Here is a 20,363-nt window from a genome sequence, read left to right on the forward strand (position 1 = left end):
TAATAATCATGTTGGTCTATATATAAGATAATTAAGTCAACTTAAATATCAATAAGAGAGGGAGATGTTCCAAAGAATAATTATATTAGTTTGGGAATAAAATAGCATACAATGGGAATATATGTGTCATAGTAAACTAGGAATATATTCAAAGAGGTTGAGGTAAGGAGAAACTTATGGAGGTGAAATGTGGAGGATTATATAATACATTTTAAAACATAATACTTGGCTAAAATGATTAATAAAAAGAGTGGTTCCAGGCAGTTGCTGTGCCTAGAACCAGAAATATTTTTTTTTGTGTGTAAGGTTATGGTGGCCTTGGTGCAATTGTGGTCTGTTAGTGTCTATTAGACCATTTATTATGGTGATTGTGTGTAAGAACCCTTCCTCTATCACATTCTAGATTTTTAAATTTATGATTGTGTAAGATTGACATCAGTGACTCCATTTATATACTGACAATGTTCACAATTAGTTCATAAAGACTGAGAGTAGATGTATTAGTCTACTAAGATGCCATAATAAAATACTGAATATGAAGTAGCTTAAAAGTCAGAAATTTGTTTTCTTGGTTCTGGAGGCTGGAAAGCCCAAGTTCAAATTTCAGTCAGGATTTGGAATCTGGTGAGGGCTTTCTTCTTGACTTGCAAATGGCTGCTGTGTCCTCACATGATCTTTCCTGTGTGTCTGTAAAGAGCAAATTCTTGGTCTCTTCTTATAAGGTCAACAACCTTACCAGATTAAGACCTCGTTTAATCATTACTAACTTCTCATGGACCCTATCTCCAAATACAGCCACACTGGGAGTTCAATTTCAATACGTGAATGGGGAGGGGCTGTAATTCATAGCAAAAGACACCAAGGACTAGAGAGAGTGGTGCTTTTGATTGCTTCAGTCATGCATCCTATTGTAAAACTGTTGTCAGGCTACAGATAATTGGTGTACTATAGTGGACTTGGTGTATGTCTTCTTTTCCTTTTTTAATCTCAATATTCACTAGGGCACAATTTGCACCTTCTTGGAATGACATTTAATATACATGTATGGTTTTGCCATGAGCATATTTGAACTCATCAGTGTATGGACATAATCTGGTACCTCAGAATTCCAATTTGATAAGATTTAAAATTAACCATGCATACACTGTTTGTATGATGACTGCCTTCTTAGGAAGTAGTATAAGGTTAGTGAAATAATCTATATATCCAGGTGCACAGAGGCAAAAACTCAAGTTAGGCCTTCATAACAGTAAAAGCATTTTCATTACCAAACTTCAGAGAAAGTCCTGTAATTCTTCACTTGTCTAACTCTATGCCTTCATTGGAATGGACAAAATGAAAAACTCTGACTAGACTGAGGTTACTACATTTTTAAAATTTATTTTTAACTGATACTTAAAAACATAAAAATTATACATATTAATGGGATATCATATTACATTTCTATATATATATACACACATTATATTTAAGTCAGTTTAAACTTATCTATCCCCTGAAATGTTTATCATTTCTTTATGGTAAAAACTTCAAAATCCTTTCTTCTAGTTTTTGGAAATACACAGAATGTAATTGTGATCTGCATTCACCTGTTGTGTACTAGCACCACACAACTTCATGTTCCTATCTAACCACAACTTACTATCGAGCAACCTTTCTCCATTATTTTCACTGTCAAACTCTCCCACGTCTCTGGTGACCACTATTCTACTCTAACATTCTGTGAGATGAACTTACTTGTGCTCCTCAACTTTCTGTTCCTGGCTTATTTCACTTAATGCATTTGAATCCATCTTCATATATTAAGTTATATATCTTCATAAATCAATTTCCACCCATCTAGTGCCTATGTATATGGGCACTAAAAAATGACTAATCCATAGCTACTAGGGAAATGCTCACTTACCATCATGTTTTTGCTTAAATGATATTTCCTCTAGATGAACTTCCCAGAGTCTATTTATCCAGATCATGTCTTTCCTTTCTCCAAATTCCCATCAATTTTTTTTTGTATTTATATGAGTATCTCAAATTAATGTTAATCTTATTGTTTCATGAAACATGAAAAATGCTTTGCACCCACAGGAACCCATTCTGTACAATACTCATAATAAAACATTGACTTCTCCAATTTTTTCAGTAATAATTTCAAAACCCTTACTCTTTTATTTAAATAGCATAAACTCAGTCACGTTGGCAAGTTAGTAGAGTTGACAAGAATTATCTTTATTTATCTTGTGAATTTAGAAAGCCAAGCATTACTGTTCTTGTTATTCTTACCCACCTATATTCTCTGAACAAAGAAGTTGCCCTATTCTGTCTTCTACTTGGAAATGATCAGAAACACATATTTAACATTAAGGAAAAAAATACGTCCAATCAAAGAATAATATAAGCAATGGTTCTCCCTGTCACGTGCTTGTCTTTTCTATTATGTAGCTTTTTGGTGATTATTTGGGATAATAATGGATTAGAGATACTACAATTTAACCTAAAATCATGAAAGGCATGTAAGTAAGTAGGATGAAAAATTATTGTTAATGTAATACCTAAATACTTCTCAACGCCAAACAGCAACAAGTTCCTGTCCAAAAGGGAAAAATTTTTGTCCTAAATTATGTTTGAGATATTTGAGAATTTTACCTATTTAAAGGCCCTTTTCTGATCATCAGGAATGTTATTAATTTAATAATTTTTCTTCATACTGAATATTATTCCTTGTATGAAATATTGTGCACTTAGTTCTATTCTGGTGGACTATTCATGACAAGTAAATGTGATCATAGGTAGCTTCATGGTGTTAGGTGAGTTATTACAATTCAATACAAAAAGAAGAAATAGATAAGCAGCATGCTCTTTTGCCTTTTCCATATATGTAAATTTTCAACCTGGTTGAGAATATTGAAACATACTTACTATCAGATATAAAAGAGCAAACAGAAAACAAGCACAAGGTTGAGAAATCCATATTGTCCTATCTCCCTTTTTTGTCAGAGTTCTTAGTGGTTCACATATCAGACCCAGATAGCTTTTACATTTCTGCTATAATTGTATTCTCTGCTCTGTTTATGTCTGTTTTTGCCTCTTGGGAGAATGGCTTTAAAAAGTGCTATGACCATACTCTAAAGCATCCATGCTCACTAGCTCTCTGAACAAAAATATAAATTGTTAGTAACCCAGGTCACACTGACCCATTAGGTTGAATGACAAACTATTTAGTTCCATGTCTGTTCTAATTGTTCTTACTGAATTGTGGGAGAATTCACTCTAAATTTCACTTAAACATGTGCTTAAATCCCCCTAAATGATTTTTTTTTTGTATTTTATTTTAGTATTTGCTGTTTTCTAAAGTGGTGATATTATTATGTTATTTTATTAAGCATGGTTAAATTTAGCCCCTTTCCTAAAAAGTACAAGATAATTCTCACTGGACAATAAGTGACACTGTACATTTTAATGTTCTAACTTATACTTACACATAGAAAACACAAGACCCAGAGTCTCAGAAACAGAGTGTTGGGCCCTTACTTCTCTTGTACCACAGTCTGTAAAATGAAGATCATATGAAGTTTCATCTTTTCCAGTTTTTATTCCAATGTTTAAATTCTTCTTTATTGGTATTCATAACAAAATGGTTACGAGGCCTAATCATGAAATGGTTAAACGCAGGTTCAGAAGCAGGTCCTGTCAGTTCAAATCCAACATATATTTCTTGTTAACTCTTTGAAGCACATTCCTAGAAATTCATGTGCTTAAATTCCCTTATCAGAAAACTACACAATAAAAAGTCAAACTTATGAAATAAGTTTTGACATAAAATGTGATAAATCTGAAAAAAGTGCTCAGTAAAATTCTGTTACTTCTACTATCTCTAGGTTGAAGATAAAATCTGAAATCTAGTATACACCATTCTGTTATATAAATTGTCAATTAAATAAAAATTTTTAAATTTTAATTGAGCTGGGCATGGTGATCCATATCTGTAAACCCAGCAACTTGGGAAGCTGAGACAGGAGGATCACAAGTTCAAGGCCAGACTCAGCAACTTAGCGAGGCCCCAAGCAACTTTATGAGAACCTGTCTCAAACTAAAAACTTTTTAAAAAGAGTTGGGGATGTAGCTCGGTGGCTAAGTGCCCTGGATTCAATTCCCAGTACCCGCCCCCCCCCAAAATGAATTGAATATCCAACAGTGAGTTTATTACTTCATTAGGCATCACCCTTCCTTAAGAAGCTTAGAAGGTAGAAAGTGCCACATGCCGTGCTTGGCATTAACTTGCCAGGATCAGCCAGAATGGTTTCTTAGAATGAATTCAGCTCAACCATATTGCAACTCTGCAGGCTGCAGCACAGATCCTCCAGGTAGGATATGTCTGCATGTTAAATGCCAGCAAGATAACTGCCCACTTCCAATACACAGGTCTACGGTAGAATCACTGGAGGCAGGGGAGATTGAAAAAAGAAAAATTCTGAAGATTCACTAAAAAAGAATTTTAAGCAGGGACATTGACCACTAGGAAATTATGTGTTTTGGTGGACCAATGGAGCAGGCAATTGCCATTGGAACCAAATGTCTGAAAGCTGATGAAAGAAGAAACAGCCTGCAACAATAATAGTTTGCAACAGTCATGGCTCTTAGGAGACCAGTGAAGTTATGAGCAAAGCCAGTGAGGGATCATTGGGAGATGCTGTAGGTTACAAGGTCAAATGGACCAAACTCACTATTAAACTAGTGAAAGTCTTATGGCACATTACAATTAGTAAAGCAATTCCTAACACTTACCCATTGGACCCTTACAATAATACTGAGAGGTACATGGTAGCTTTCTTAATTTAGAAGTTGGAAAATGAAAGATCAGAGATTTCAAGTTTGATACTCAATCCAAAAACTATCAGGCAGCCAATCTATGTCTAAAAAATGGATTTAAAAAACTGTTCTTTAAGATTGTTTTCATTAAACCAATTTTTATTTCAAGTAAGAAAAACAACTGAGTATGAATCTGATAAGGAACAATACAGATAAGGAAAAGTAATAAAGGCAAATAGACAAAAAAAAAATCAAGGTACCAAGGAAAGTGTGATTACTTCAAGTGTTTCAAAGTGAATCTTCATGTATACTACCCTCAGTCAATGGAAGTGCTTTTATTCCAGCAAATAACATAAATTAATCCACAATAAAATTGTCTCTCCAGTTACCATATAAATGGTATTGCTTATTTTTGACAAATTCAATTTTAAGAGAGGTCATTATATGGTGCTTAGGATGCTTAGTATAATTTATGAGTGGTTCAGTAGTGTTTACTTGTACAATTTGAAAAAACTCTATTTTAAACCTTATTTATGGTATGAGAGATATTTTTCTCACCTGAGACATCATTTATAGTAGGTCAGTTTGCAAAATCTTTGAATTGCACATAGGGCTATATACAGTTCCCTAAACATTCACGGAAACAAAGCAGTGTTTCCAATGTGTTCTACACTGTGGATTTACATTTTTTCCAGAATGAAATTCTTTATCAGTAGTTTTCTGAACCATACCCCTTAACTCCTAGAAAGAAAAACAACACAACTTTAATCAAGCTAAGATTCAGCTTAAAGAGATAAACTTAATTGGGTTATTAACATATCTTACCAGGAATCAAAGAACAGTTTTCTATTTATTTCTCCTCAGCAAGAATAGAGCTACAGCTCATTTAGATGAATTTTTTTTCTTCTCTCAATTCCATCTCCTAAAAGGACCTTGACTTGCTCTTTCAACCTATGTGGTAAATTTGCCATTCTCAGAAATGCGACAAGTTCTTTTAAAGCTCATTTTAGGTTTTTGAATGTAGATTTGCACATTGGCTCATCTTTAAGTTTTGGATAAATAATATTTAATTTATCACAAAGAGATGATTTAGTATCATTAGGTTAAATGAATTGACATTGTACTTCCTGCATTTCTCTTTATAGCCACAATATTCCTTATTGTTGTGGTTTGGATATGAGGCATCTTCCAAAAGCTCATGTGTGGGTAAGGCAAGAAAATTTAGAATTGAAACGATTAGGTTATGAGAGTTTTAACCTAATCAGTGCATTAATCCACTGATAAAGATTAACTGGATGGTCACTGCAGGCATGCAGGGTATAGCTGAAGGAGCTAGGTCACTGGGAATGTACCTTCAGGGTATATATTTTGTCCCTGGTGAACCTAGGGTGCTCCCTCTGCTTCCTGGTGCCACCTGCAAGACTACTATCCTACACCACACCTTTCTGCCATCAAGTTCTGCCTTACCTCAGGCCCCAAAACATTGAAGTTGTCCGCTATAAATGAAACCTCTGAAACTGTGAGCACCAAATAAACTTTTCCTCCTCTAAAATTTGCTCTTGTTAGTTCTTTTTGTCACAGCGACAGAAAAGTTGACTAAAACTCTTATCATGGTAACACATTCAATATAGACTTGCAGATTTCTGATTGTCTTTACAAAGCGACAGCTCAAGTGTTTTTGATTATAAAAGATACAGTCTTCTTAATATCTCTGTAGCAAACAGTCTTTAGCTTCAATGTCAACAACTGTAGACTGGATTGAACTTTAGTGCAAAAGTCTGGGTACTTCATTCTTTCCATGCCTCTCTCCCAAGTCAGACGGTACAAATTGTATACCTGTGCACCCCTCTATATGATTGTCGCTGCTTTGGTTATAAGGAATGTTGATGAAGAAAAATAAAACTAATTTTAAATATCTATACGAAAATTTTCATTGGTATCTTTCCATAAATTTTATATATACTCTGCCCTCTTACTTCCATCTTATAAATTGTGAGACCATAGATGCTGCATATTTATTGATATTTAATTTTTATATTTATTTATATTTAATGTTTCACTTTGTATACTCAAAACTGTTTTGCAGACTAACTTTCGATAGTTATTGTATTTATATTACACATTAATTTAGGGAAATAGCACTATTTCACTCATCATTTCTGCCCTGCAGGAATATAAAGAAACTATGACTTTATTATAATTTCTTATGTTCTGAAGGTCTTTTTGTCTCTCAATTATTTTATAAAAATGTATTCTGATTTACTTTCCTTCAAGTTTAATCTTTTTAATTTATTTATTTATTTTTTATTGAAAACAAATGGGGTACAACTTGTTTTTCTGTAAAAGAAATAGAGGCACACCATTTGTGTAATCATACATTTACATAGGGTAATGGAGTTTGATTCATTACGCTATTTATTTCCTTTCCCCCACCCCTCCCACTCCTCTTTTCCCTCTATACAATCCCTCTTTCCTCCATTTTTGCCTCCTTCCCCTCCAGCCCATTAAGTATCATCATCCAATTATCAGCAAGATCATTCATCCTTTGGTTTTTTGAGATTGGCTTATCTCACTTAGCATGATATTCTCCAATTGTATCCATTTGCCGGCAAATGCCATAATTTTATTATTCTTTATGGCTGAGTAATAATCCATTGTATATATATACCAGGGGTTCTTTATCCATTCATCAATTGAAGGACATCTAGGTTGGTTCCACAATCTGGCTATTGTGAATTGAGCAGCTATGAACATTGATGTAGCTGCATCACTGAGTATGCTGATTTTATGTCCTTTGGGTATAGGTCAAGGAGTGGAATAGCTGGGTCAAACGGTGGTTCCATTCTAAATTTTCTAAGGAATCTCCACACTGCTTTCTGGAGTGACTACACTAATTTGCAACCCCACCAACAATGTATGAGTGTACCTTTTTCCCCACATCCTCTCCAACACCTATTGTTGCTAGTATTCTTCATAATCGCCATTCTAATTGGGGTGAGATGGAATCTTAGGGTAGTTTTGATTTGCATCTCTCTTATTACTAGAGATGTTGAACATTTTTTCATATATCTGTTGATTGCTTGAAGATCTACTTCTGTGAAGTGTCTGTTCATTTCCTTAGCCCATTTGTTGACTGGATTATTTGTATTCTTGGTGTAGAGTTTTTTGAGTTCCTTATAGATTCTGGAATTTAGCGCTCTATATGAAGTATGGTTGGCAAAGATATTCTCCCACTCTGTAGGCTTTCTCTTCACATTTCTGATAGTTTCCTTTGCTGAGAGAAAGCTTTTTAGTTTGAATCTATCCCAGTTGTTGATTCTTGCTTTTATTTCTTGTGCTATGGGAGTCCTGTTAAGGAAGTCTGATCCTAAGCCAACATGTTGAAGATTTGGACCTACTTTTTCTTCTATAAGATGCAGGGTCTCTGGTCTGATTCCAAGGTCCTTGATCCATTTTGAGTTGAGTTTTGTGTAGGGTGAGAGATAGGGGTTTAATTTCATTCTGTTGCATATGGTTTTCCAGTTTTCCCAGCACCATTTGTTGAAGAGGCTATCTTTTCTCCATTGCATATTTTTGGAACCTTTGTCTAGTATGAGAAAATTGTATTTATTTGAGTTTGTGTCCATGTCCTCTATTCTGTACCATTGATCTACATTTCTATTTTGGTACCAATACCATGCCGTTTTTGTTACTATTGCTTTGTAGTAGAGTTGAAGATCTGGTATTGCAATACCCCCTGCTTCGCTCTTGCTACTGAGGATTGCTTTAGCTATTCTGGGTTTTTTATTCTTCCAGATGAATTTCATAATTGCTTGCTCTATTTCTGCAAGGTACATCATTGGGATTTTAATTGGAATTGCATTGAATCTGTATAGCACTTTAGGTAGTATGGCCATTTTGACAATATTAATTCTGCCTATCCAGGAACATGGGAGATCTTTCCATCTTCTAAGGTTTTCTTTAATTTCTTTCTTTAGTGTTCTGTAGTTCCCATTGTAGAGGTCTTTCACCTCTTTTGTGAGATTGATTCCCAAGTATTTTATTTTTTTCGAGGCTACTGTGAATGGGGTAGTTTTCCTAATTTCTCTTTCTGAAGATTCATCACTTATGTATAAAAATGCATTGGATTTATGAGCATTGATCTTGTAACCTGCTACTTTACTGAATTCACTTATGAATTCTAAACGTTTTCTGGTAGAATTTCCAGGTTCCTCTAAATATATAATCATGTCATCAGCAAACATTGATAGTTTGAGTTCTTCTTTTCCAATTCGTATCCCTTTAATTTCTTTGGTTTGTCTGATTGCTCAGGCTAGAGTCTCAAGGCCGATGTTGAATAGAAGCGGTGAAAGAGGGCATCCCTGCCTTGTTCCAGTTTTTAGGGGGAATGCTTTCAGTTTTTCACCATTTAGAATGATATTGGCATGGGCTTAGCGTAGATAGCCTTTATAATGTTAAGGAATGTTCCCACTACCCCAATTTTTTCTAGTGTTTTGAGCATGAAGGGATGCTGTATTTTATCGAATGCTTTTTCTGCATCTATTGAAATAATCGTGTGATTCTTAACTTTAAGTCTGATGATATGGTGAATGACATTTATTGATTTCCGAATGTTGAACCAACCTTGCATCCCTGGGATAAAACCCACTTGATCATGGTGCACTATCTTTTTAATATATATTTGTATGCGATTTGCTAAAATTTTGTTGAGAATATTTGCGTCGATGTTCATTAAGGATATTGGTCTGAAATTTTCTTTCCTCGATGTGTCTCTGTCTGGTTTAGGTATCAGGGTGATATTGGCTTCATAGAACGAGTTTGGGACGGTTCCCTCCTCTTCTATTTCATGGAATAGTTTGAGGAGTATTGGAATGAGCTCTTCTTTAAAGGTTTTGTAGAACTCGGCTGAGAACCCATCTGGTCCTGGACTTTTCTTTGTTGGTAGGCTTTTGATGACCTCTTCTATTTCATTGCTTGAAATTGGTTTATTTAAGTTGTGTATGTCCTCCTCGTTCAGTTTAGGTAATTCATATGTCTCTAGAAATTTGTTGATGTCTTCGAGGTTTTCTGTTTTGTTGGAGTATAGATTTTCGAAATAGCTTCTAATTATGTTTTGTATTTCACTCGTGTCTGTTGTGATGTTTCCTTGTTCATTCCGAATTTTAGTAATTTGAGTTTTCTCCCTCTTTGTTAGTGTGGCTAAAGGTTTATCAATTTTATTTATTTTTTCAAAGAACCAACTATTTATTTTGTTAATTTTTCCAATTGTTTCTTTTGTTTCGATTTCATTGATTTCGGGTGTGATTTTAACTATTTCCTGTCTTCTACTACTTTTGGTATTGGTCTGCTCTTCTTTTTCTAGCGCTTTGAGCTGTAGTGTTAAGCCGTTTATTTGTTGATTTCTACTTCTTTTTTTGAATGCGCCCCATGAAATAAATCTTCCTCTAAGTACTGCTTTCATAGTGTCCCAGAGTTTTTGATATGATGTGTCTTTGTTCTCGTTTACTTCTAAGAATGTTTTTATTTCCCTCCTGATGTCTTCTGTTATCCATTCATCATATAATAGTGTATTATTTAATCTCCAGGTATTGGAGAAATTTCTGTTTTTTATTCTGTCATTTATTTCTAATTTCAATCCATTATGATCTGATAGAGTACAAGGTAGTATCTCTATCTTCTTGTATTTGCTAACAGTAGCTTTGTGGCATAAAATATGGTCTATTTTAGAGAAGGATCCATGTGCTGCTGAGAAGAAAGTATATTCGTTCTTTGTTGGATGGTATATTCTATATATGTCCATTAAGTCTAAATTGTTGATTATGTTGTTGAGATCTATAGTTTCTTTATTCAATTTTTGTTTGGACGATCTATCCAGTGGTGAGAGAGGTGTGTTAAAATCGCCTAGTATTATTGTGTTGTGGTCTATTTGATTTCTTGAATTGAGAAGGACTTGTTTGACGTACATGGACGAGCCAATGTTCGGGGCATAGATATTTATGATTGTTACGTCTTACTGATTTATGCTTCCCTTAAGCAGCATGTAATGTCCTTCTCTATCCCTTCTGACTAGTTTTGGTTTGAAGTCCACATTATCTGAAATGAGGATGGATACTCCAGCTTTTTTGCTGTGTCCGTGTGCATGGTATGTTTTTCCCCATCCTTTCACCTTTAGTCTGTGGGTGTCTCTTTCTATGAGATGAGTCTCTTGCAGGCAGCATATTGTTGGATTTTTCTATTTAATCCAATCTGCCAGTCTGTGTCTTTTGATTGATGAATTCAGGCCATTAACATTCAGGGTTATTATTGTGATATGATTTGTATTCCCAGTCAATTGACTCATATTTGTTTTTGACATGATTTGGTTTCTCCTTTATTTGGCTATTCCTTTAGGCTAGCGCCTCCTGTTGCTGATTTGCATCGTTGTTTTTCATCTCTTCCTCATGGAATATTTTGCTGAGAATGTTCCGTAATGCTGGCTTTCTTTTTGTAAATTCCTTTAGCTTTTGTTTATCATGGAAGGATCTTATTTCATCATCAAATTTGAAGGTAAGTTTTGCTGGGTATAAGATTCTTGGTTGGCATCCATTTTCTTTCAGGGCTTGGTAAATGTTGTTCCAGGCCCTTCTAGCTTTTAGGGTCTGGATTGAAAAATCTGCTGATATTCTTATTGGTTTCCCTCTGAATGTAATTTGATTCTTTTCTCTCGCGGCCTTTAAAATTCTGTCTTTATTTTGTATGTTAGGTATTTTCATAATAATGTGCCTTGGTGTGGGTCTGTTGTAATTTTGTATATTTGGAGTTCTATAAGCCTCTTGTTCTTGGTTTTCCATTTCATTCTTCAGATTTGGGAAATTTTCTGTTATTATTTCATTGAATAGATTGTTCATTCCTTTGATTTGTTTCTCTAAGCCTTCCTCAATCCCAATAATTCTTAAATTTGGCCTTTTCATGATATCCCCTAATTCTTATAGATTCTGTTCATGATTTCTTACCATCTTTTCTGTTTGGCCAACTTTGCTTTCAAGATTAAATAATTTGTCTTCAATGTCTGAGGTTCTGTCTTCCAGGTGTTCTATCCTCTTGGTTATGCTTTCTATGGAGTTTTTAACTTGGATTATTGTTTCCTTCATTTCAAGTATTTCAGTTTGTTTTTTTTTCAGTATCTCTAACTCTTTATTGAAATGATCTCTTGCTTCCCATATTTGGTCTTTTAACTGTTGATTGTTGCGATCATTTAATGCCTGCATTTGCTCTTTCATCTCCTCCTTCAATGCCTGCATTTGCTCTTTCATCTCCTCATTTGCTTCCCTGATCGTTTTAATTATGTACAATCTGAACTCCCTTTCTGACATTTCTTCTGCTGTGCTGTCATTGGATTTTATTGATGTAGTATCTAGGTTTGTTTGGGACATTTTCTTCCCTTGTTTTCTCATATTGGTCAGCTGTCAGTGGGACCCTGAGATATTGCAGATTTCCTCTATTGGCTTATAGTGTCCCCGTAGATTTCCAGTGTATCACCTCCCAGCCTTCAGTAGCCTGAAGTCTTGGAGCAACTTGATAATGCAGTGCTTCCAAGGAAAGCTGCCCCTAGCCCCCTACTGGTTCCAGGGCTTGGAGCTGGCTCTGTGCAGAAAGGCTCTCACTGGGGGCCTGCACCGTGCGGCTGGCCATGTGCGGGAGCCCACCGCCGGAGTGTGGAAGGCTACCTTGGGAAGACTCTAGCTGCCCTGCCCTGCTCTGATAAGCCACCCCTATCTGTGACTGCCGCCCAGGCCAAGTTTCGCCCAATGGGGGAGACTCACCCCGTGACTCTATTTTTGTCCAAGTCTCTCAATGCCTCCCCTTCTTGAGTCCTGGGTTCTGGAGCGACTGGAGATGCAGTCACTCTCTAGGCCACCATCTTGGATCGCCCTGTGGAAAGAGCCTGCGGCGGGAGTGGGCAGAGCCGCCTGGAGAAGTCTCTGGCCGCCCTGCCCTGATCCCAGAGGCTGCTTGCGGATCGAAGCTCTCCGTTGGCTCGGGGATTTGTCGCTGGCTCTATGTAGAAAGGCTCTCACTGGGCGGTCTGTTCCGAGAAGCTAGCCTTGAAAGGCGCCTCCCACCGCAGGGATCCAGGCTGCTTGGGGAAGTCTCTGGCTGCCCTGTCCTGGTCCCTGAAGCCGCTTGCAGGCCGGAGCATGCCACGCTGGCTCCAGGACTTGGAGCTTGTTCTGATCAGAAAGGCTCTCACTAGGGAGCCTGCTCCGAGAACCTGGAGAAGCTGGCTATGTGGAAGGGGTCCAGTGCCAGAGTGCGCAGGGCTGCCTGTGGAAGACTCTAGCTGCCCTTCCCGGCTCCGATAAGCCACCTCTCTGGGCCTGCCACCTGGGCCGAGGTTTACCCAGTGGGCAGACTCACCCGTGGCTCTATTTTAGTCCGAGTCTCTCAATGCCTCCCCTTCTTAACTCCTGGGTTCTGGAGCGACTGGGGATGCAGTCCCCCTCTAGTCTGCCATCTTGGATCGCCCCGTGGAAAGAGCCTGCGGCTGGAGTGGGCAGAGCCACCTGAAGAAGTCTCTGGCTGCCCTGCCCTGATCCCGGAGGCTGCTTGCGGATCGAAGCTCTCCATTGGCTCGGAGACTTGTGGCTGACTCTATGTAGAAAGGCTCTCTCTGGGCGGTCTGCTCCGAGAAGCTAGCCTTGAAAGGCGCCTCCCACCGCAGAGGGGCCGGGCTGCCCTGCCCTGGTCCCTGAAGCCGCTTGCAGGCCAGAGTACGCCACGCTGGCTCCGGGACTTGGAGCTTGTTCTGATCAGAAAGCTATCATCTATTTTAGAGAAGGATCCTTGTGCTGCTGAGAAGAAAGTGTATTCGCTCTTTGTTGGATGGTATATTCTATATATGTTCATTAAGTCTAAATTATTGATTGTGTTCTTGAGATCTATGGTTTCTTTGTTCAATTTTTGTTTGGAGGATCTGTCCAGTGGTGAGAGAGGTGTGTTGAAGTCACCTAGTATTATTGTGTTGTGGACTATTTGATTTCTGGCATTGGTAAGGATTCGTTTGATGTACATGGATGAGCCACAGTTTGGGGTATAGATATTTATGATTGTTATGTCTTGCTAATTTATGCTTCCCTTAAGTAGTATGAAATGTCCTTCTTTATCCCTTCTGACTAACTTTGACTTGAAGTCCACATTATCTGATATGATGATGGATACTCCAGTGTTTTTGTTGAGTCCATGTGCATGGTATGCTTTTTCCCATCCTTTCGCCTTTAATCTGTGGGTATTTCTTTCTATGAGATGAGTCTATTGCAGGTAGCATATTGTTGGATCTTTCTTTTTAATCTAAACTTCCAGTCTATGTCTTTTGATTGATGAGTTCAGGCCATTAACATTCAGGGTTATTATTGTGATATGATTTGTATTCCCAGTCATTTGACTCATTTTTGCTTTTTGACATCATTTGGTTTCTCCTTTATTTAGCTATTCCTTTATGGAAGTTCCTCCCTTTGCTGATTTACATCATTGTTTTTCATCTCTTCCTCATGAAATATTTTGCTGAGAATGTTCTGTAGTCCTGACTTTCTTTTTGTAAATTCCTTTAGCTTTTGTTTATCATGGAAGGATTTTATTTCATCGTCAAATCTGAAGGCAAGTTTTGCTGGATATAAGATTCTTGGTTGGCATTCGTTTTCTTTCAGAGCTTGAAAAATGTTTTTCCAGGCCCTTCGAGCTTTTAGGGTTGGGTTGAAAAATTTGCTGATATCCATATTGGTTTTCCCCTGAATGTAATTTGATTTTTTTTCTCTCTCAGTCTTTAAAATTCTGTGTTTCTTTTGTATCTTATGTATTTTTATTACAATGTGCCTTGGTGTGGGTCTGTTGTAATTTTGTATATTTGGAGTCCTATAAGCCTCTTGTACTTGATTTTCCATTTCATTCTTCAGATGTGGGAAATTTTTGATATTATTTCATTGAGTAGATTGTTGATTCCTTTGGTTTGTTTCTCTGTTCCTCCCTCAATCCCAATAATTCTTAAATTTGGCCTTTTCATTATATCCTCTAATTCTTGTAGATTCTGTTTTTGATTTCTTACCATCTTCTCTGTTTGGTCAACTTTGTTTTCAAGATTAATATTTTGTCTTCAATGTTTGAGGTTTTGTCTTCCATGTGTTCTATCCTATTGATTATGCTTTTTATGGAGTTTTTAATTTGGCTTATTGTTTCCTTCATTTCAAGGATTTTTGTTAGGTTATTTTTTTCAGTATCTCTAACTCTTTATTGAAATGATCTTTTGAATCTCGTATTTGCTCTTTTAACTGTTGATTGGTGGGATCATTGAAAGCCTGCATTTGCTCTTTCATCTCATCGTTTGCTTCTCTGATCATTTTAATTATGTACATTCTGAACTCCCTTTCTGGAATTTCTTCTGCCATGCTGTCATTGGATTTTATTCATGTAGCATCTAGGTTTCTTTGGGACATTTTCTTCCCTTGTTTTCTCATATTGTTCAGGTATCTACCCCTCTAGTAGTGAAACTCTGAGGTAGTTCAGATTTCTTCTATTGTCTTATAGTGTCCCTGTAGATTTCCAATAACTTATCCCATAGCCTTCAGTAGCCTGAATTCTTGGAGGAACTTGATAATGCAGTGCTCCACAAGGAAGCTGCCCCTCTAGGTGTGGTGGCCTTCTGGTGGGTATATTCCCTGCTAGTGGGCAGAGTCGCCTCCACTTGTTGACTGATGGTCAGTCAAAGGAGGACTAGACTGCTTGCTGGGGCTTGGTTGGTCTGGGCCTGTGTCTCTAGTTCTACCTACCTGGTGGGAAAGCCTCACCCAGCGGGGAAGAGTCACTTGATAGGGAAGTCTAGCTGGGCAGCTCTCCTCTGAGAAGTTCCCTTTGGTCCAGAAGTACCGCCTGGACTGAGCAGTCCTCCCCTGGGATGTTCCCTGGGGTCTGGAACTATTGCCTGAACTGGAGAGCCTGGCCCTGCAAGGTACTCTCTCACTGAGCAGCCCTCTTCTGCGACATTCCCTGGGGACTGGACCTACCACCTGGACCAGGGAGCCTCACTTTGCACTGACATGTCTAGCTGTGCGGCCCTCCTCTACAGTGCTCCCCATTGTCCGGGTTCATGGCTCCAGCAGAAGAGTCTCACTGGGCCACTCTACTCCACGAAGTTCCCAGCATTCCAGGACTACTGCCCCATCCGGGGATCCTGGCTCAGTGGGAGAGACTTACCTGGTGGCTCTGAGTTAGTCCCGAGTCTCTAAGTACCTCCTCTTCTTGAATCGTGAGTCTTGTCAAAGGGCCTCCAGTCTCCTGTAGGTGTCTCAGGAAGGGAGCTGCCTTTCCAATGATGATGTCCACGCCCTCAGTTATAATTCAAAATGCCTGCACCAGCCTCCAAGGAAATTGGGGAGCCCCAGCAAGGGTGCTCTGAGTCAGCCCAGAGGCAAGTGCAGTGTCCCTCAGCAGTAGAGGGGCAGGCAGGCAGGCTCAGTGATGGTGTCTGACCTCCTTGTGAGGTCGGGCGGGCTCTCTTATAGTTTATTCTTAAGCATTTAAAATGTTATTTTTAGTGTAAATAGAATATTTTTTTACTTATTTTTTTAGTCAGCTCTTTTGTTGATATGACTAAAACACCCGACCAGAACAACTATAAAGTAAGGAAGGTTTATTTTAGGGCTCGTGGTTTCAGAGGATTCAGTCCATAAGAGGCTGACTCCATTCCTCGGAACTCGAGGTGAGGCAGGACATGATGGTGGAAGAGTGTGGCAGAGGGAAGCAGCTCAGTTGATGTTCAGAAAGCAGAGAGAGAGAGACTCCTTTCATCAGACACCAATATATACCCCAAAGCCACACCCCAATTCCCACCTTCCTCAGTCACACCTTAAAAGTTCAGTTACTACTCAGTTAATTCACATCAGGATATTAATTCAATGATTGGGTTAAGATTCTCACAACCCAATCTTTTCCCTTCTGAACCCTCTCGCATTGTCTCACATGTGAGCTTTTGGGAGACACTGCATCTAAACCGTAACACTTATATTTTCTTATGGTGTTTCATAAATTCTAAATAATTGTTTATAAGAGCTGTGTTCTTAGTTTTGTTAATTTGTTTATTCCATTAATATTTCTAAGCAATTCTATCAGACATTTGTGGAGACAATTTGTCTTTTTCTTTTCAAAGGGGTAGTGTGTATCACATACATATTACAAACATACACATGTATGTATGCAGTATGCATATATGTGTGTGTGTGTGTGTGTGTGTGTATATATGTATGTGTATATATATGTATGTGTGTGTATATATATATATATATACATATATATATATATATATATATAAACATTTGGTAGAACTTTCAGAATAATTTTAAGTAATAATACCCCCCAAATGTTATATCTGTCAAATTCCTAACTATAGTAGGAATGTCCATAGTTTTTACAACTCATGAAAATCTTTGACTCTTGTCATTAAATGGGTGCTTATTCATTCTAATACATTTGATTAGAATCAACTGCTTGACAGTTACTAAGCAGGGCATGTGAGATAGAATAACTTCTGTAGCAAACAAATCCAAAAATGAATAGCAGATTGGACAAAAGTTCACTTCTCCTCCGAACAATGCTAGATGTGCTTCAGTGCAGTCATTAATCATCTACTTGGGACTTCAAAGTCTCTCTGAAGATTTAATACACTCCAGGTAACCTAAAAGGGTATCAGAGCAAAGGGAGGGGGTACTAGAAAGTTTTAAAGGACTAGGTTTTGAAACTGTGCACATCTTTTTGCTTACATTCTGTTGAGCATAGTTCCATCAGAGTTTTCATACCTCACTGTGGGGAGAGTTGGATGGTCAGTAAAAATAGAATATGAACTTGGAGAGCAGTTAGCAGGCTCTGCTACAGAAGCCAGTGAAGAGACCAGCAGAATTGATGCTGTGTGAATTTGAGACTAAGTCTTAAAGGGTACGATTTCACCTATGTCTTTTTCTTCCTATCTCTTTTTCCTTTGTCTCCTAACCATATGGAGAGATCACATATATGTAGTCTGGTTGATAACCAGCTTTCTCATCTGACAGCCAGCATTAACTGACAAACAGGTAAATGAATGAACTTTCAAATGATTTCCTGCCACCACCACCACCACCACCACCACCACCACCACCACCACCATTATCACCCTCAACCTTTGTGTCTCCCAGAACTTGTCCCTGTTGTACTGTTTAAAATCTTAACCCAATGAATCCATGAGCAAAATGGTTGGCTGTCTCATGCCATGAAGTTGTAAAGCAATGTTACAAAGGCACATAACTGAATTCTAGCAATAAAACAATTGCCCAGCAATACCTAAATATCTATACACATTTTCCTGGAAAATTTTACTTAATTTACTCACCTCACCCATAACTTCTAAGGACTATTTTTGAAATGTTTAAATTTCACTTTTTGAATCTTTGAAACAACTTTGGCAATGAGTTCTTGATTTCCCACCGTATTCTCAATTTGAACTTTAAATACATACTCTTGCAAACATTAAATGAAGTGAGACTCATACAAACTTGGTTAGTTTACTTAAACATGGTAGACATTTAACAGTTACTATCAATAATATTATGAGAAGAGTAATATTCAAAAGACATACAGATTAACTCTATGGTCTTTTTCCTATTTAGGAACTATATGTTCAAGGATTTGTTCAAATTCCCTAAACATAAACTTCATGGAGTGAAGTTTATCAAATATTTTGATAAAATTTTGAAATAAATATGTCATTCGACTGTTCCTATTTTTCATATATTAACACTTTAACATTCAGAATCAAATTCAAGTTTCTTCTTCATGAGAATTCTCCTGGCAAAATTTCTGCTTATATTTAAAATAAAATTATATTTATTTTGTACATATTTGAAAAAATAGAGAGTAAACTCAAATGTTTCTCCAGCAGAGATAGAATCAGTTTGAACAGAAAGAAGCAACTCTTAGGAAATAAGTCATTAGATTCAACATTGGATCTCAGAGGGTCAATAAAATCTTAAAAGACAAACTTTCCAACTGAGAATTTTCTTGACAATTAAATGATGAAATCTCAAATGTCAGACCATCCAATGTCAAGAAGCAAACAGATAAAAGGCTGCTTTATTAAAGTATATGACATATTCCACATGGTGTTGGCTGAATAATCGCCAGAATACCACCATCCTCCCGCATGGTGACCTCTTTCTCTCAGAAATCTTTCATAGAATGTTTTTAAAAATCACGTCCATCTGTCTTGAAGCCCCTGACATCTTTTTCTACAGTTTTTTTTTAACTGCCTGTTCAAAGCATTTGAATTAAAATGCAACTAAGCCTATGTAATCTAAACAAAAATGAAATGAAGTATGCAAAAATGTGAGGGATCCAAAGAGTACCTACATAGAAAGTAAATATCTGGTAGCTTGGAAACAATCAAAAATAAGATGTCTTCCATATATGCTATGTCAAAATATACTCTACTCTCATGTATATCTAAAAAAAACCCACATTTTAAAACATAAAATGAAGTAGAATGAAGAAAGTTTCTCAACTTATGAGACTTATTATATATATTATGTATTTATAAGGTCATTATATACATAAGATCAGCAAGTCTTCCCTTGTATTCAGGAGTTACTAGTCAATCATTTTGTTAATATTTTCTGTCTTCTTCCTCCTCCTCCTCCTCCTCGTTTTGATATCTTGGTATATAACTGACAGACTATGAACACTATAAGCAGCTTATATTAAAAGTCCAATTTGATAAGTGGTGTTATGTGTACACACTCATGAAATCATGTCCACAATCAACATAGCAATTTCTTCAGGTGCCCTTGTGATTACTTCCTCCTTCCTGTGACTCTGTAGTTTCCCTGAAATCCACTGGTAGAATTCCTGTTAGTGTAGATTAGTTTTCATTTTCTAGATATTTGTTTAAACAAATTCATATAGCACATAATATTTTTATTGACTTCTTTCACAGCATAATTATTGAGCTCCATTCATACTGCATTTATCAGTAGTCCTATTCTTTGATTAATAAATAGTATGTCATTGCGTCAATATACTTTAATGTGTGAATCCATTCACCAGTTGGACATTCATTTCTAATTTTAGCTGTTGTACATGAAGTTGTCATAAACTTTCAGATACTAGGTATTGTATATTTATGCACTTTAATTTACGTCAAGCAAAAACTGGAGTAGAATGGTAATATTGCAAATAGGTGTTTAAGTTTTAAAGGAATTGCTGTGCTTGCTCAACTTGTCTGTACTGTTTTCCATTTCCAACACATGTATGTGAAAATTTCAGTTCCTTTATATCTTCAGGAGAATTGGTAGGATTAGCCTTTCTGGTAGGTATATAGTGATATCTCTTTGTGGTTCTAACTACATTTCTCTTAATACTTATGATATTTATGATTTTTATGTGCTTAATTGCAATTGTCGTATTTTCTTGGGTTACATTTCACTGCAAATGTTTTCCCAATTTTAAGTAGGTGGCACTTTTTTTTTGTTTTGGCACTATAAGAATTCATCATATTTTGGGGAAGA

This window comes from Sciurus carolinensis, chromosome 10 (genome assembly GCF_902686445.1).
Source record: "Sciurus carolinensis chromosome 10, mSciCar1.2, whole genome shotgun sequence".
Lineage (NCBI taxonomy): Eukaryota > Metazoa > Chordata > Mammalia > Rodentia > Sciuridae > Sciurus > Sciurus carolinensis.